At 50.2% G+C, this 16,988-nt stretch overlaps 1 protein-coding gene across 2 annotated transcripts in view; it reads right to left on the reverse strand.

The window, feature by feature from the left end:
* VILL (villin like) overlaps positions 1 to 11,158 on the reverse strand; it is a 33,647-nt gene extending 22,489 nt beyond the window's left edge. For both annotated transcript variants that reach the window (XM_042043067.1, XM_042043066.1), the window contains exon 1: positions 10,929 to 11,158. The gene's annotated coding sequence lies outside the window, so the exon portion shown is untranslated. The remainder of the gene's footprint in view (positions 1 to 10,928) is intronic.
* Between the last annotated feature and the right edge of the window lie 5,830 nt (positions 11,159 to 16,988).

Below are 16,988 nucleotides of genomic sequence, written 5' to 3' on the forward strand. Positions count from 1 at the left end.
AAGTGTGGGATCACAGCCCAGCAAACACTGGATAGGACGCTGTTGCTTGGGTGGGGGATTGTTTTCCCTGGATTTGAACAGGTGGAAAGGATCCACTGGGGTGTGGGACCTGACATCAGTACTGGTTTGTTCCCACCATGGCACGAGGTGGAGGAGACACGGGTGGACCTCCAGGAATCCTGTGCACTCCTGGGCCAGTCACTGGAGGTCAGGTCAGGTCAGGTCAGGTCAGGTCCCCTGGCCCTGGGGCACTGGGAGCCCAACGAATGAAGCCTTTCTACTTCAGGACAAGATTCAGGTCTAAATTGAGGCAGGTATCTCAGGGCAGGGCACCAGGCTCCCAGCTCCCTGCAGGCACAGCCAGCACAGCCAGCAGAGCACACAGTGATCCAGTCAATAACCAAAATGTCTATTTTACACAGAGCCCAGCAGCTTCCTAAACTCTGCTGCCTGCATGGGGAAGAAGCAGGTTTCAAGTTGCCCCCACAAAGGTGTCTGAGAATATTTGAGATGGTTTTGGTGTCTCCAGCTGCCCCTCTGATGGGTGGATGTCTCCCATCCATCCTCTATCGTATCTACCAGTTGTGGGGGAAAAAAAAGCAGCATCACTATCCTTAGCTATGCTCCCTGTTCCTGCTGCTGAGGTTTTTGCTCAAGAAACAACTTCTGAACCCAGCTTGTTTGCAGGGCTACTTCCTGAAGCGAATGAAACCCCCAAGAAATGTACATAAAAACGTGGAGTTACATCCCATCGGAGCTGACTCTGCTGCAGCGGCCACGGGACAGCCTGTGTTTGTCTAGGGGCACACCCCACATCAGCCTTCCCCCTGTGAGCCAATCCTGCTCACAAATCCAGGCCCAGCCTCGAGAGAAAACACGGCTCACTGTTCTTCTGAAGGAGGGGAAGAGCAGAGACGTGGTCCCTGCCAGAAGGTGTTGACGGCTCGTGTTAGGAGAGCGTGGAGGGATGTGCTGCACGTGGCACCACAAAGGCGTAACAAGTGTTGGTCACCCTGGAGAGTTTGCACACCAAGTAAGAGAACAAAAAATGCTGCCACAGGCAGGAGCATTGGTCCATCCAGATCTCCCACAGCCCAGAGCTGCCAGACCCTAGCTCCTTGCACAGGTATAGAGCAATGCAGGTTTTTCCAGGGGTGTTTTGAGCACAGCCCCAACACCTCTCTGTTACCTGAGCAGGCACAGTCTGGCAGTGCTCAGCAGCAGGAGTGAGACTCATTCCTCCCTGAACACAGACAGAGCTGAAGGACTGTTGGAGACTGAGTCCATGTGGCCTCAGGAACACATTCAGCCACCTTCAGCTCCCTCTCAGCTCCTCCAGAGAGCTTCCAGGCAAGAAGACAAACAGCAAGGACAAAAAAAGACATTTTTCACCTCAATTCCCAGAAAGGTGATTGACACCCACAGAGATTAAAAGCCAGATCCAGGAAGATATTTCAGTGTCCACAGAGGAGACAGACACTGTTCTAAATGTTGTCCTGACTCACCAGCTGTGGAGTACAGGGCTATCAGAAACTGAATACAAAAACATGGTCTCAATAACCGAAAGACCCCTCCTTTCTTTTAATATCACATTCAAAAGGTCCCTATCAAAGAAAAACCTGAGTGAAGCCTCTTCCCCTCAACCATCTTTTTAATTTATTTAGGGGTTTTTCCTTCCAGCATCATAACAGGAAGAACCTGAAAACAAAGCCAGTAAAGACATTTATATTTGAGGGCAGTGAAGTTTTTTAGCACCACTGACACTTCTCCCAGTGGAAGGCAGCAGCCGTCTTGCTCTCCTGCTAACAGCTCAGGAAACCAGCAGCTGGCCAGCTGTGAGACACAGCTGGATCCCTGCTTCTCCCAGCATCCCAACCTCTCCCAGAAAAATTAACCCAGAGGATGCTGAGATTCCTCTGACCACAGGCAGTCGTGTTGGGCAGAACCCTCTGAGAGCCAGCAGTGCTCCACAGACTCCCAATCAAACCTATTTGACTAAAAATGAGGATCTTGGATCTCCTTCACTCCTGGGGATCCTTTCTCCATCTGAAACCTCACAATTAGTGCTGACCCCCCCACTTTTCTGAGAAAGGGTGTCCCTCCCTTCCTCCTAAGTCATTTAGCTGGGGGAGTGTGAATCACAGACAAAGTTGGCTGTTTCTTTGGTCTTTCCAGCTTCTTTCGGCCGGTGGCCAAGCTAGAAATAATAGGAATATGACTTATATAATCAGACAGCTAATTTCATTAATGATTTAATGTGGAGTTTTAATCGGAGAATACCATAATTCAACTCCTGTCCAGACATGAAATACGGTATTTATGGAATGAAATCTTCCCATCTGTGCTGAAATCATGAAGGGCAGAAACTTTTATAAGTTAAAAAGAAGAAAAGAAAAAGGGGATGTTAAGAGTCTTGGGGGGTTCACTGTGGGGTTTCAACAGCAATGTCTGAGGTAGTCCTTATCTCAGTCAAACCAGTTTTGCTCAGCATTAGGTGAAATGCAAATTGGCAAGAAGTGTGAGTCACCGGCCTCTGGGGCAGGAATTCACTGAGGAAAATCACTGGTTATGGGGATGGATTTGCTTCCTTGGGCGCAGACACAGCTTTACCTGTGAAGGGAGAAGCAGCTGTAGCTCACATCTGCCCCCACATTAGTAACATGCAAATAATTTTTTCAGCTTTCACCTCCAGGACCAGCCTATCCTACCGCCACCATTTCCAGGGAAATCTTCGTCTCTCCATGGGAAGACGAGAGAAGTTCATCCCGTAAATGTGGGCTGAGAGGCAGCCACTGCATGGCAAAGGCAGCTTCTGGCCTGGAGCTGCTCTGCTGGGCATCACCACCAGGTTAAGGTGCTATAAATTAAATTGCAAAGAACAAGTGCTGCTCTTGACTGAGGGCAGAGAACCTGAAAACCGAACTTCAGTGGCTGCCCCTTGACTGGATGTGCCAGCCAGGGGCACCTGGAGCCTCCAGAGCTAAAATCAATGCTTTCCCTGTCACAACCCAGGCAGCAAAGTTAGTGGATGAAGGCAGATGGGTCTCCCTTACACCCGCTGCCCTCCATGCACTGCCAAAATCACAGCAACACTCCTGCCCACTAAATCCAACCCTCATCCCCTCTCCAACCAGCACAGCGTGGGGAAAAGCTCTGCCGTCAGGAAGGACTACATGACTAATTAAGTGTCAAGGTCACTCCCAAGGCTGGTTAATGATTAATAGCTGGGGTGGAAGTGCCAGCAATCACTGCTTCCTTTGGGTCAGCCCGGTCCGTGTTGGGAACCCAGACCTAGCAGGACATTTCTCCAGGCAGTCTTGGGCTGTTTGGGTGGGGAGGGAAAAGGAGGACTCAAAAGGGGGACAGGGGAACATTTCAAACCCCTGAAGCACACTCTGAATTCAGGCTGGTTTGGCTTGTCTGGGTTTTGGCGCGCACTTGCTGGGCTGTAGTCACGGTAATAAAAAAACCCCAGTGAAATGACTAATGCTCTGTACAGCTTTGGGAAAATAGGAAGCAGCTGTGGCTCCAGCCTTTCCAGGCTGAAAGGCCTAATTATTGGGAATACTTGGACTGGCATTAGATGAGGTAAACCAGGGCCTGTTGAATTGCTTTCATTGTCTCCACTACAGTTGGGCATCTGGGCCCAAGTAGGTGCCATTTTTTGTTTGCAGAGGACAGTGGTTAACTCTTGTTTTGCCCAGAGGAATGAAATTCAGCCCTGGAGTTTCCTCATGTGGCCCATCAGCTACAGCTCAGGAACAGTGACTGTCCAGAAGCACAGCACTCAACGTGGGCAAGCTGTCTTTTATTTCTCTGTTGCAACAGGAGAAAAAGCAGCTTTTATGACACAGGACAATCATAGGTGGGGAGGGCCAGCAATGGGGCTTGTCTTCTCTCTCATGTTGTCACACACTCAGAGCTGTAAGACCTTCCTCCAAGCCATGCTGGACATGCTGGAGTGTGGTGATGAGGCAGGGAACGGGATATGTATTGTGGAGATGGGAAAAGAAGAAAAAGCACAGCTCAGCTCATCCTCCTGCTCCAAGTTCTGTGAAGTCCCGGTTCAGGACCAGTGTGGCCAGCAAGCCAAGGACAGGGCTCTGCCCAGACATGCCTGGGCGACCACAGAGAGCACTTCAGCCTTCTTGGAAAGAGCTGTTGCCTGGCAGCTAAAATTACGTAAAGCAGGCCTTGAAATAAGATGCTATTTCTGATCACGGTGGGCAATTAAACATTGGAACAGCTTATTAGGGAAGCTGGCAGGCTTGGCTTTACTTAATGTCTTTGAAATGAGATGAGTGAATGGCTGGGCTGTGCTCAGCTCCTCGGGCTCTGTGGCCATGAGCTCTGCCCAGGTGCTGCACTTCCAGCAAGCTGCTCCTTCCCATGGGTTTGGCAGTGAGGAAAAAGCAGGGACTGGCCCTCGTGCTTCAGCCACCTCCACCAGTCAGAAAAAGATGCCCTGTCCATGCTACAAAGTCATCAGGATGGATCATGAAGTGGTTTGAGGGCTCTTTTAGACTTAAGTAGTGCTGGATCAAAACCTGAGACTTAAGTAGTGCTGGATCAAAACCTGAGACGGGGCACTGGATGGGATGAGCTAAGATTGTGCTCATCTCCTCAGGGTCAGTGGCTCTGGAGATAAGAGGGGACTCCACTGGTTTAAGATGGGCAGGTTTTCCCCTCTTTCCATGAATGGCTGCCAGGGATCACCAGGAGCTACCTGACACCACGGGTGACTGGTGTTTCCTGATCTTTGCTCAAGGGCTGGGATGTTGAGGATGCTGAGTCTGTTCAGGGTTAATGTGAGTGAAGATACAAGAGCGTGGGATGAAGAGATGGTTTGATGTTAATGATGGCCTCTCAAACTGTAAGTGCTCTACAGCCCAGGAGAGGTTTGAATTCCCTGTTCAGGGAGTTCAAAGGATGCAGAAACCTGGATTTACCTGACAAGTGATTTCTCAGGCTCTGAAAGAGCAATAACCATTTTACCCTGTCTGGAAAAAGCTGACTGGTGTTCCCTGGACCCAGTTGCTCTGTCTCTTGAACCTTGGAAATTTACCCCATCTCCAACCACCATCCCAGGCATTATAAGAAACAGACCCCTGGCTTAGTGTGACTCCTTATAACCTGCGCCTTCTCCTCCCGGCCATTTCTGGCATCTCTGTCTTAGCAGCTGATACTTGCTCATTCCCAGAAAGTCACAGAGGCTGTGAGCTTTACCTTTCAGCTCCTTGTGAGGATGGACTTTGCACTGATCCTCCAGTCCTTCCCCTGTTCCTAACATAAAAGCAAAGAGCACAAGGAAATACTAGGTTCCTGGGAAATAACCACCTTCCCAGTTGCAACAGCCCTCAATCTGTGTCTCATCTGCCTCTTTGAATTCCTCAGAGGACATCTGATTTGGAAGGGAAGGCATCTCATGATTTATCTCCTCTGACTTTGACCAGTCCCTGCAGCTGCATTTCCACCTGCCATAAATTCTAGCTCGACACCTCGCTCCATCCAGGAAATACTGCTCATCTCTCCACACCTCTCCTCATGATCCCCTTGTACCTCTCTGTTTATCTCACTGCTGGTGGCGTTCCAGCAGCCTGATCTTTAAGCAGATCATCTTAGGAAACTGATTTATAACAGCAGATTATTTTTCCCCCAAACTGCTGCTATTTCTGAGCCCTCCTCCTACAATTTTACCAGCTGAATGCTTGTCCTGGGAACGGTGGAGCTGCATTGTCCCAGCAAACTTCTCACAGTGTAGGAACAATGCACTGACAATTAAATCAGAACTTTAACTTCAGCCATGGCTCCCAAGTCATGCGGTCTGAGTTTCCACATCCATCACGCTGGATGTGGAGCCCAGAGCTCAGCAGTGGCTGGCTCTGGAAAAGGCAGAGCCACTTGGCTGAAGGTGGGGCTGGCAGGCCTTGCCTTGGTGTCCTGCAGAGAAGGTCAGAGCACCCACGCAGCTCCTGGCTGAATTTTTTCCCGAAAAGTCCTTCTTCCCCAGGATGTCTTTGAAAGCAGGAGGCTCTTCCAGGCAGGAAGGATCTCGGCAGGCTGAGGGCAGCCCTAAAAGACTCAAAGCTTTGCTAAGCAGCAGCAGAGGCTGAGCTGCAAGAGCTTCTCCCTGAGATCAGCCCCTGTGACCGAGAACAAACTCTTGCTGTGCAAACCCACCTCTCTCTGAAGGTCCACGAGAAAAAACCAGGGGCACAAGAAGCTGTTAAGAACCTTCTGCACACAAGCCCCCTGCAGCAGCATTGCCCTCGTGTGGTGCCAGGTGCATTTTTGTCAAATACTAAGTTTCAGCTTGGTGCACACCTACTTCAGAGGTATCCACTGCACCTCCGGCCCCTCTCCGTGGGGTTTTTGAGTCAGGAACAGCACAGAGCCATCCCAAGGGAAAGGTGAGCAGGCAGCTTGCCAATTCATCTGGAACAAATCTTTCCTTTCTTTCAGTTCTTTCTCCCCTGGTGAGAGGGAGAGATTCCTGGCTTGGGACCAGCACTGCATCCAGAGGCAGGGCTTCACACCACAGTGAGAGCAGGAGATGCACACAGGAGAGCAAAGCCATTTTAATTCCTCTTCCTGGTTTCCACTGAAGTGGTTCAGGTTCTCTCTAACTACCTTCTAATTACTCACCACCTCCAAGAAAAAAATTACCATCCTCTCCCACATCAGCATTTTAACAGAGCATTATTTAACCCTGTGGCTGCAGGTTAAGTAAAATCAGAGATGAGACATCAGGTAGGAAAGTGTGTTTGTTCACCTGTGCAAGACCTTCCTGAGCCCTGGGGAGCACCTGCTCTTCAAAAGCTTACAGGAAATAGAAAAACTAAAAAAAAAAACCAAAAAAAACCAACCAAAACCATTTTCCCAGCTGAAACTGAGGAAAAGGCCACAGCTTCCTATCCAGAGCCTGGAGGAAGGGTAGGAGAGGGGGTTAGAGGCTGGGATTTATCCACCTCCTCTTGGGTGTCTCAGTTTCAGCTGCACAAGTCTGAGGAGGGCTCCCCCTCGGTGATTCCCTCATCCTGGTGTTTGCTCCAGGGCAGATCCAGTGAATCTTGGACAGGAGGGACTTGCTGTTCCCTTGGCCTAACAGGAAAACCCCTGGGTGGAGAGCCCAGCTTGCCACACCTCCCTCCAACTCACCCAGAGTGTGGGGGCTCAGTCCCATCCAAGATTCTGCCAGCATGAACTGAGACAAATACCACAAATAAAACCTTCATTAAACCCAGGTGCCAGTGCCCACCTGGCACTCACAAAACATCCTTCTCAAAAAAAAAAGTCTAAGAGCTAAGATTTTTGCTGCTGCACGTAATAGTTTTATTTTTATTGTAAGAATTCACACATGTGTATGTGTGCAAGACAAAGAGCAGCTTTTCCCTGGTGCACAGTTTAATGAGTGCAGTTGAATAAGCCCTTGCCCTCAGGACCTTTTTTTGGTGGTGATGGAGCAGGAGAGATGCTCTGCCTCCACTCAGATCAGCTGGGGAACTGGTCCCAGAGCACTGGCTTCCCAGTGGAAAGTGGCAAGGTAAACATTAACTACCAAGAAAAAGGGACTGTTTCAGTTTTGTCCCAGTTCAGACCTGCAAGCATGACATCAAACTTGGGAACAGAAACCCAGGACTTCTGCCAAAAAAACAAAAAAAACAAACCAAAAAAACCAAACCAGGTTTCCATTTTGGATTGCAAATGAAAGCAGGTGCTCTGTGGGTGACTCTGCGCTTCCATCTCTGGCCCAGCGAGATGTAAAAGGTTTATTCAGGGGGAAGTTTTGTTTCTCAAGCAGCAAAGGGAAGCTCACCCTTTGTGAGTGTTGGCTGACACAACTCTAAAGAAGGACACCTGACCTGTGTCAAAACGAAAGGGGACCAAGTAACCCAGCCCAAGCTTCCCCGGGGATGGGTGCTGAGCCAGGGTGTGAGTTGCCTTTCCTGAGCTTTAAGGTCTTGGAAGCAGAGCCAGCCCTTCCCAGGATCTCCTCTCAGTGGAACACCAGCACCACACACCTTCTTGGTAGCAGTCACCCATAGCAGTGTCACTCTCCAGGCTTGTGTTCACTCGTGGTGTGTTTGTCACTGTGTCACCCAGCCCTTCCAACCCCCAGTGGGCTGTGAGGCTGCTCTTGGTTCTCCTGGGACTTTGGAGGTGCCACTCAGCTTCTCTGGACAGAAATGAAGGCAGAGAGAGCAGCACCTCGAAGGCAGACAAATAAAACATCCCTGAAAACACTGCAAAAACAGCTTTAGACAGAGCCACTCATCCTGGACAACCTTTTTCACCCGGAGCTGCCAATGGGAGTTTTGTCTGAGCACCAGGAAGGGAACCAGGCATCTGAAAGACTGGGATGGGTGGGACAGTAACAACAGACAGTAATTCAGGCTCCAGCACACTCTCAAAGGAAAGATGGGTACCCAGATAGTCTCTCTAACCCAAAAAAGAACACGGTTTCTAGCACCACCCTGTGCAGCTGTTTTTGTAAGAGCAGTTTTAAATAAAGGGCCAGGCACAAACCCCTCCTTTCATCCCAGGGCATGGCAACAGGACATTTTTAGGTAGAAGAGGTCGACTCCTCTGAATACCTCCTTCCACAGGAACTGCCCAGGATGGAGCCCAACCATGCAATTTAACGTCCCCCCTGTGCCACATCTTTGACGTGGATATAAGGTAATAACAAGTTCCACTGTTCTTGTACCCAGCACTGCCCCAGATAAGCCTGAAGAGGCTCAGATAAAGACAGATAACAAATGAGAGGGTTTATGTTACAAGCAGAGATCCTTGGAAATCAAGGCAACTGAATTGGATGCAGATCATCCAATGCCTGGACTTTTCAGCCTGAAAGATGCCAAAGACTGTAAGTGACAATATTCACCCCTTTCTGCATTCCTTTCACATCCAGAATGGGTGGAAATACAGTGGAAATGTATAATCATCCAGGATAAACCATAATTAGGCCCATTTCCAGGGCTGTATTATATGGATAGAGAGCTCAGGAGAGGAGCGGTTTTAATGAGTTATGGGAGAGTGTTTCCCCTTGTGACTGAAGGATCTGTCCCTCTGAGGGGACAAGAGAAGCTGAAGAATATATGTGAATAAACAAAGAGCTGGAGCAGAGATATTTTGGGTGTGGTGTGGCCACACTGGAGTCCTTCCTCCTGCAGATGAACATTTCACACGTGGAAAGCCCAGCCTGTGGCTTGTGTCAGTCCAGAGCGACTCTCAGAAAGCTGACACAAAAATGTGATGAAGGGGGGACCTTGAGGAGGGTCAGTGGTGCCACATGTGTTCCCCAGGGGTGACAGAAATGCTACTGGGGCAGGTAACACCAAGGCAGCACCACGGCTTTGGCTGTGCCCTGAGCTCCCTCCGCTGCACTGGGCATTTCAGGGCTCTGCTTCCAAGTGGGCCATGGTGTATTTAACTCTGTGGGAACTGAGGGAAGGCTTTTAGTCCAGCAGGATGTGCCCAGCACAGAGCAGAGCCCCAGCACCTTCCCAAGCACGGGGCAGGTGTCTGAGCCAGCCTCTTCCTCAGCTGGGCATGGATCACCGCAGGATGGGTGGTCCATAACAGAAAAGAAAACAGCTTCCATGCTCAAAGTCCAGAAAAGCCTGCACAGCTCCATGGAAAAGACCAGGAGCCACGGTGGACATCTTCAGCATCCCTGGCCATGCAAGAGCAGGGATTTATTGACTCAGCCTAACCTGGAGCCCCAAGATACAGGAGAAGACAGGAAATCAGGATGACACTGCTCACAGCCATGGCACAAAACCTTTGCTCCCAGCTGGGAGACCTTGGCAACTGCTGCCTCAAAGTCCTGCCTGGGAAAAAACATCATGAGACCTCTGTGTCTGCCATTGAAAAGGAGCTGGAGGAGGATAAAGGCATTCTGTTTGTGCAGGGAGGAGGAGGAGGAGGGGAGACTCACCTGGCTCTGCCAGGAGGAAGGTGAGGGAAGACGGTTATAGGGGTTTTTTTCTGATCTGCCCGTCCTTGCATTGCCTTCCACCTGGCATCCCTGGGGAGCGGTAAAACCCCGCGGAAGAGGAGAGCCGGTGCCCTGCGATTGTCTAATCTCTACTTTGCAGGCTCTAATCAGCGCATTTAGCCGCGGTGTGTAAAAAGCACCTGGATGATTCACCATCTAAGTGCTGCTCTGGCGGGGCCAGTTTGCTTCAGCTGCTGTAACACTTGTTTACATCTGCGTTCGGGCAGCCTTGAATAAGCGTGAACCTCCCACAGATGCTAATTCATATCAGCTCTCCTTTGTGTTAAATATTTATACTCCTAATAGGCACGCCTAAGAAAAATACTGGCAAGTGAGCCTGCAGCTCAACTCCATTACAACTCAATTTTACCTCAGTGCAACTCTCATCTCAAACGAGCAGGATGAGAAAACATTCTATTTACAGAGCAGAGCAGCCCAGCAGCTCGGCCATTAGCAATCTGTCGATCGGATGACAATAAAACCCATCGATGAGAACTTCCAAAGACTTTCGGTGGCTGCCCGGACCCATAACTGCGCCCCAAAGGCAGGCGAGCTCTCGGCAAATCCCCACGGCAGCGAAGCATGAAACAATCCGGGCCCAAACAAAACGCTGCTAATTGGTGGCTGCACGAAATCAGAGCCAGTCTGTGCAGAGAGCTAAAGGAAAAGATGTGTCCTCGGAGCTGATATGAGCCCGGACGGGTTCTTGGCAAACTCAGAGCTGCTCGTTCCAGCCCCAAACGATGTAAATCAGGGTGGGCTCATTTCACTAGACACATCCTGGCTTGCACCACGGGAGAAATTGGGGGTTTTTTTAAAGTATGCAGCGTATTAATTTTTTGTTTGTTTCTTACTGTTCCACAGAACAAAAGTGATTAAACAGTTCAGGCCTTATTAAAACTAGCAGGGGTGCAGGGAGGCTGCTCACCTTGCTGGAAAGTGCGCGGTCTCCTCGCAGGTGTCCCTTCTCCACCAAGCCCAGCGCCTTCTCTCCTCTTCGCCGAGTTTCAAGGCACTTTCTGTTCACTGTTCTGCCACCTTGTCAGCTCGGGAACAGCACTGTTCGGTAATTCAATCCTCTACTTAACCGCAGAGACACTCCTACCCGGAGATCACACCCATTCCCAGGCTCACGGAGGGACAAAGAGGGAGCCGGTACGGGAGAGTTTCAACCAACTCTCTGTTTGCATCAAATATCCACCGCTCTGAATTCACTGAATAATGATTAAGAACTGCTTTCATCGAAAACCTGTTTTGTCCAGGTTTAGAAGGGCACAGGAGGGATTTTTTTCCGCCCTTTTCTCTGTCTCTGTGGAACAAAGCAAGGTGCGGTGCTGCTCAGCGCTGCCTTAATTCTTGGGGCCAAAGAGGTCCAGCTCCGGGCTCTGGCTCTGACTGTCCCGAATTTTGGCAAAGCTGTTCCAAGGGGAAAAGTGCTCGGGGAAGACCCCTGCTCCTCTGCTCTCTGCAAGGCCCATCTGGGTGTCCCTGTGCTCACAGGAGCCCTGGGTTGGGGCAGCCCAGGGCGATGGGGAGCAGGGGTGAGGTTTGCTGTCAGGATTAGTGACTGGAATGGAGATGTAGCAGAGCATTGGAGTGTTTAACTGGGCTGCCCTCCCAGGGGAAGAGTAATGATAAACCAGACAGCCCCAGCAGTGTTTGCTGAGCCACCTTCGGCGGCAGAAAGTGGTGTCTGCGGACATTTGTAGCTTATTGTTGACAAAAAACTACCTGTGAAGGACGGCTGGAATATTGCAGCCACTGAAGGCTGCCCCGATGTCACTGGCTGGGGATGACCTGAGGATAAACCATCTCCTGGCATTCCCACGTGTTCCTGCCTGGCATGTGTGTACTGCTGCTCGCTGCTGAGGGAGGGAGCATCCCTCTCTGGAGAAGGCACCACTTGGTACCTTGTCATCAGCCACCAGCTCTGCTTTTGGGGGTCCAGGGCTGTGTCCAGCTGTGTTCTGCACATCTCGAAGGATGGAGACTACACAACCTCTCAGGACTGGGAACCATCCAAGGCCTTCCCTTTGGATACATTTTTCTCTTGTCACTTCCTTAATTTTCTAGATTAGCCCCCACAATCTGAAAATAGATATGAATCAACTCACCAGTTAAACCAGGTGGCTGAAGAGGTTTAAACCACAGTTGCCACAGGTCTCATCCACTGACGACTCAGACCTCAGGGACCTGTAATGGGGAGGGTGCCCAAAATACCAGTGACGTTGCCTACAGACCGGTGTGCCACTAACCGCAGAGAGCTGCAAACCATGGTGTGGGCTGGACCTGCTTGTTCAGCCTGGGTGTGCCCATTTCTGAGAGGATCACTGCAGAGAACTGAGTTTCATGGTTAAAGATGCAAAACCAACTCCTAGCAAGTGATTTCTCCCTTAATGTCTGCAGGCTACAGCTCATAAACCCATAACAGCCTTCACCTTTCCTTTTTCATTCTTTTCATTTCACCGTGCTGATGCCATGAAGATTTTTTCCCTTTTCTTTCATACCCCTGTTAAACCTTTTTTACAACTTCTGTATTCTTAGTGCTTTGTGCCTACATTCTTGGCCTTGCTTGTCAAACTGAGACTCAACATTTTAGAAGCTTTGTAGCTAGGGATCAGTGTGCCCCAGACCCCAAGGTCCTCTCCAGAACACATTCTGTAAACCAAGATAGAACCATCCAGGGGAAGGTTCCTTGGGGAGGGGGGCTCACTTGAGCCTCTCACTGGGGAGTCTTTGATAGATCTGCTAATTAGTAAAACCTATAATGTTATACCAGATCTTTTGGGGCGTATTCGGTGGGGTGCATTTTGATGCATTTGACCTGGACGTGTGCACCTAAGGATCCTTAAAATAAATACCAAGGTAAAATCCCTTTTCCCCTTCTAACCATGTTTGATTCTTGATTTTAAGACCAGGAAAAGGCATCAGTTGCTGAGAGTCTTCATCTGTTGCAGGGGACAGAGGAAAAATATTTTGTTTTTCCTCCAATCCACAGAGGATGGGGAGCGGAAACAGGGTCTGCTTTTACCTTTGGAGCCCACCCCAAGCCCACTGCTGGCCCAGCAGTGAGGGTCACACACCAGCAGATCTGGTGGGAGGCATTGGAAGGTGGGGTGAAAACACCTGGAATCTCGGAGGATCAGCACCAAACCATGTTGTGCTCCCATTCCCCTTTCGCCACACAGACTCGTCATCCCCAGCATTAAGGATTTAATTAATAGTTGCATATCTGGGTGCTTTTTTGGTGCTGATGTAAATCAAGCCACTTCCATGGCTGTGGCTACAGGAATTTGAGCTCTGGGATGGAGCCTGTCATTCCTATACCCACAGCTTTGCTAATGCACTTCAGGCTCAGACACAGGTGATGCCTCAGCTGCCTGTCCTCTCCTCCTCTCCATTAGTGCCACAGTGAAAAAGCAGTAAATTATCCTGTTGAGCTTTTAAGGAACCCAGCTCTGCAGAAATACGTGTAAAGCAGTTTAGGACAGTCAATGCCAAGGGGAAAGAAGATCATCATAAACCATGGGCTCATTTAGTGCTGAGCTGTAGGCACTTTTGCTCCCTGCTAATTCTGGTCATGCCATGGGGTTATAGAGCAGAAAACATTATTTCCAAGCAGTTTAACTCAGCAGTGGTGGAAAGCAACATAGCCTGAGTTTCAGAACTGAAACGTGATCTGAGATGTTCCTGTCCAGCTGTGCTTCCCATGTGCACAACTTGATGCACTCATATCCTGGTCCTAAGCCTTGCCCTGGTATTCCCAGAGCTCAGAGACCTTGTGGTTTGATATTTTTTTCGTGCATGCAGGCAGCAGATGAGGCTGTTTTTCAGTGTCCCAGTGCAAGCCCAAGACACTGAAGCCATTGTCACAGGCCCGTGCTGGGGTAAATCAGGAGCTGCTGGGAGGAAGAGTGCAGAACTGCAAACTCAGGGTTTGGCAGCAGAATGGCCCAACATCTGCCTCAGCCTGGACCATCCCACATGCCTGTGGACAAGGTTGACATTGTGCACGGGGAAACAGGCTCTGCCAAGGATGTATTTGCAAAATGACACGTTCCAAAGGTATTTCCACCCTGCTTTTGGGTAGGGAACTCCAGGAGGAAGAGGGAAGGGCCAAACCCTGCAGATGAGATAACACAGCAGGGGCCTCCTGCCTTGGAAAAGCAAGGGAAGGAGTTAAAAAAACCCCACAAGCTGCTCAAAACACCAATGCTTGACCCATCAGTGTGAGGTTAAAGATCCTGGCCTGTAACAGCCAAAGCACTGCATGAATTTCTAAGAAGCTCTCAGGAGAGCTTTCCTTGCCCTGCAGCCCAAGCCTGTGACATTTCACTGCACATCCCTCGCTCAGGCACTTCTCTGCCCCACAAAATCATGATGTCCAAATGAAAATCTGCATAGTGCCTCTTACAGGTGTAACTACTGACCTGATAGAGGAGGATTGGGTTATAACCTACTGCTCCCTCACCTGCTGTGCTCCTGGGTGTGGGGGAAAAGCTGGGAAGGCAATACAAATGCTTGTGTGCTGACTGCAAGATCATGTCTCAGATGAGACCTTCTCACTCTCTGCAACTCCCTGACAGGAGGTGGGGGTTGGTCTCTTCTCCCAGGAAACAAAAGAAAAGAGGAAATGGCTCCGAGTTGTGTCAAAGGAGGTTTAGCTTGGACCTTAGGAAAAATTTCTTCACTCACAAGGATTGTTCAGCATTGAAACAGGCTACCCAGGGCAGTGGTGGAGTCACCATCCCCAGAAGGATTTAAAAGATGTAGATGTGGCACATGGGGACAGGGTTTAGTGGTGGCCTTGGCACCTGGATTTAAGGTTGGACTTGATCTTATAGGTCTTTGCCATCCCAAATGAGTCTGTGATTCTGCTCTAGAGCTCTGCGGGCAGCAGCCAACAGGGCAGCACAGAGCTGCCCCTGACAGGCAACAGGGTGCTGGTTAATGGTTAACAGCAGCAGATGGGAACCTCCTGGGACAGGGGAAGGTGCCTGGGCATTCAGGTGAGGAGCGTGGCTGTGCTGCAGTGCACAGCTGTGCTCTGTCACACACCTCTTGAGCCATAGGCAGTGGTTGCATCCTCCTCTGGTCAGTTCCTGTCAGTCAATGGCTCCCTCCACATACAGAGAACCCTCAGTCCTCCTGAGGAGCTCTCCCAGCACCGCTCTGGGGCATGGCTGTGCACGGAGCCCTGGGAATTGCAGACTCTGTGGAGGCAGGGGCAGGATGGTCTCCAGTTCTGAAGAAAGGCATGGCCTTGGCAAGCCAAGCGCATGAGGGTAAATGCTGGTTTGGGGCAGGAGTAGCTTTGGCAAGAGCTCTGGAGATGCAGTTCACCCTCCCAGAGCCAGCAGCTTGCAGCAGGTTAAGACAGGAGCAGTCTCTGGCACAGGGGTTACAACCCTGAGGCTGATCAAAGCTGTAGCCATTGCTCCAGTTTATTGCTTGGCACTGTTAGTGAAAAACCCATTTTAAGCCACTTATGTTGGGCCGTGGACTGGGAATATGGGGCTCGTGTGTCCTCAGGCTTATGGGCAAAAGTACCCCCCTGGAGAGAGACAGAGGTGATGGCTTCTTGCAGCATTGACAGCAAGGTCTGGCAGGGCTTCTGGTCAGCCTTGAACCCTCTTCTACATCCTAAAATGTCTATAATCCATCCATGAAGGTGGCATGCACAACTCTAAGTCTCTGCTAGCCAGGACAAATACCTCAGTGAATGTAACTGCAATAATACTGATGGAATGGCTCTATCATGTCCCTTGGTCTGTCGGTGTGAGCTCTGGCTGGAGGTTTTGCAGAGGGACGTATGACAGCAGGTTTTGCAAAATTACATTTGGGAGAATTACATTCTCCCAGCCCTTAGGGAGGAGGCTTATTCCAGACTTCTGCTGGTGAAAAAATCTTGTCTTGGAGCAAAAGAGCTGCTGTCCCTTTCCAGGAGGTTAATCTGCAACTTGCTGGGTGCAGGGGAGGTGGCAGAGGAGGGGCAGCTGCCCCTGCCTGTGTGCACTGCGGGCGTGGGCTCCTCTGCACCTCTCCCTGTTTAATCTAGCCCGCCACTGCCAAGAAGTAGCAGGTGCACTGAGAAAACAGGATAGCCCAGGTGGGACCGTGACGTGGCAGCCCTGGCTGCCTTCCAGCCAGAGGAGGTATGCAGCACAGGGGCCCCAGGCCAGATCTGGATGTGTTCAGACCGTTGTTTTACCTGGGGAAACTTCCAGAAGCACCCAAATCGCCAAGCCACATCACCCCCTTGTTGCTGTCAAACCCTGCTCCTAATGCTGACGGGCACAAGATGTTCTTTGGGTTATTGACTTGCTGTCTGTGAGGATAGATGAGGTTTGTGCTAGGAAAACTCAGGTTTGCCACTGCAGAAAATGAGCCTGCTTTTCCAGAATGCCAAGAAGATTTAGGGAAGTGCTCAGTGGCAATGAAGACTTAGCAGGAGCTGACCCTTTAGGGAAAGAGATGGAGTCTAACAGGGTGAGTTTCATGGCAGCTTCACGGAGTAACCATGGGGGAACAATGTGCAGGAAGAAAATCTGTGCTGTTCCCGTTCCTGAGTGTTTTTCCCAGCTGTACACAACCCACAAACAGCTGGGCCATTTGGATTATCAGCTGCTGATTCCTGCTATTGAATCTTCTAGAGATCTTAAATCTTGATTCAGATTTAATCCCAGGCATTGTGGGAGCCTTGTGCTGAGATGTTTTCCTGTCTCATGTCTGTCTTAAGAAGGTAGCAGGGGTTACTGCTTGCTCTTACAGGGGTGATAGCAGGGAGGGAGCACAGGATACACACAGAGGTTTCCAACCAGGGTCAGTGGCAGGAACTGGGTAATAAAGGCAAAACCAAACCCAGATCACCCAAGCATGAGCCTGGCAACTTGGTAATGGCAACCAACCTCCTCCTGATCATCTGTCACCACCCTGTCCCTCAGCCACAGAATCATTTAGGTTGGAAAAGACCTCCCAGATCATTGAG

Source organism: Corvus kubaryi, unplaced genomic scaffold, assembly GCF_017639235.1.
Source record: "Corvus kubaryi isolate FWS band 111438036 unplaced genomic scaffold, C.kubaryi_AGA036_p1.0 37398, whole genome shotgun sequence".
Lineage (NCBI taxonomy): Eukaryota > Metazoa > Chordata > Aves > Passeriformes > Corvidae > Corvus > Corvus kubaryi.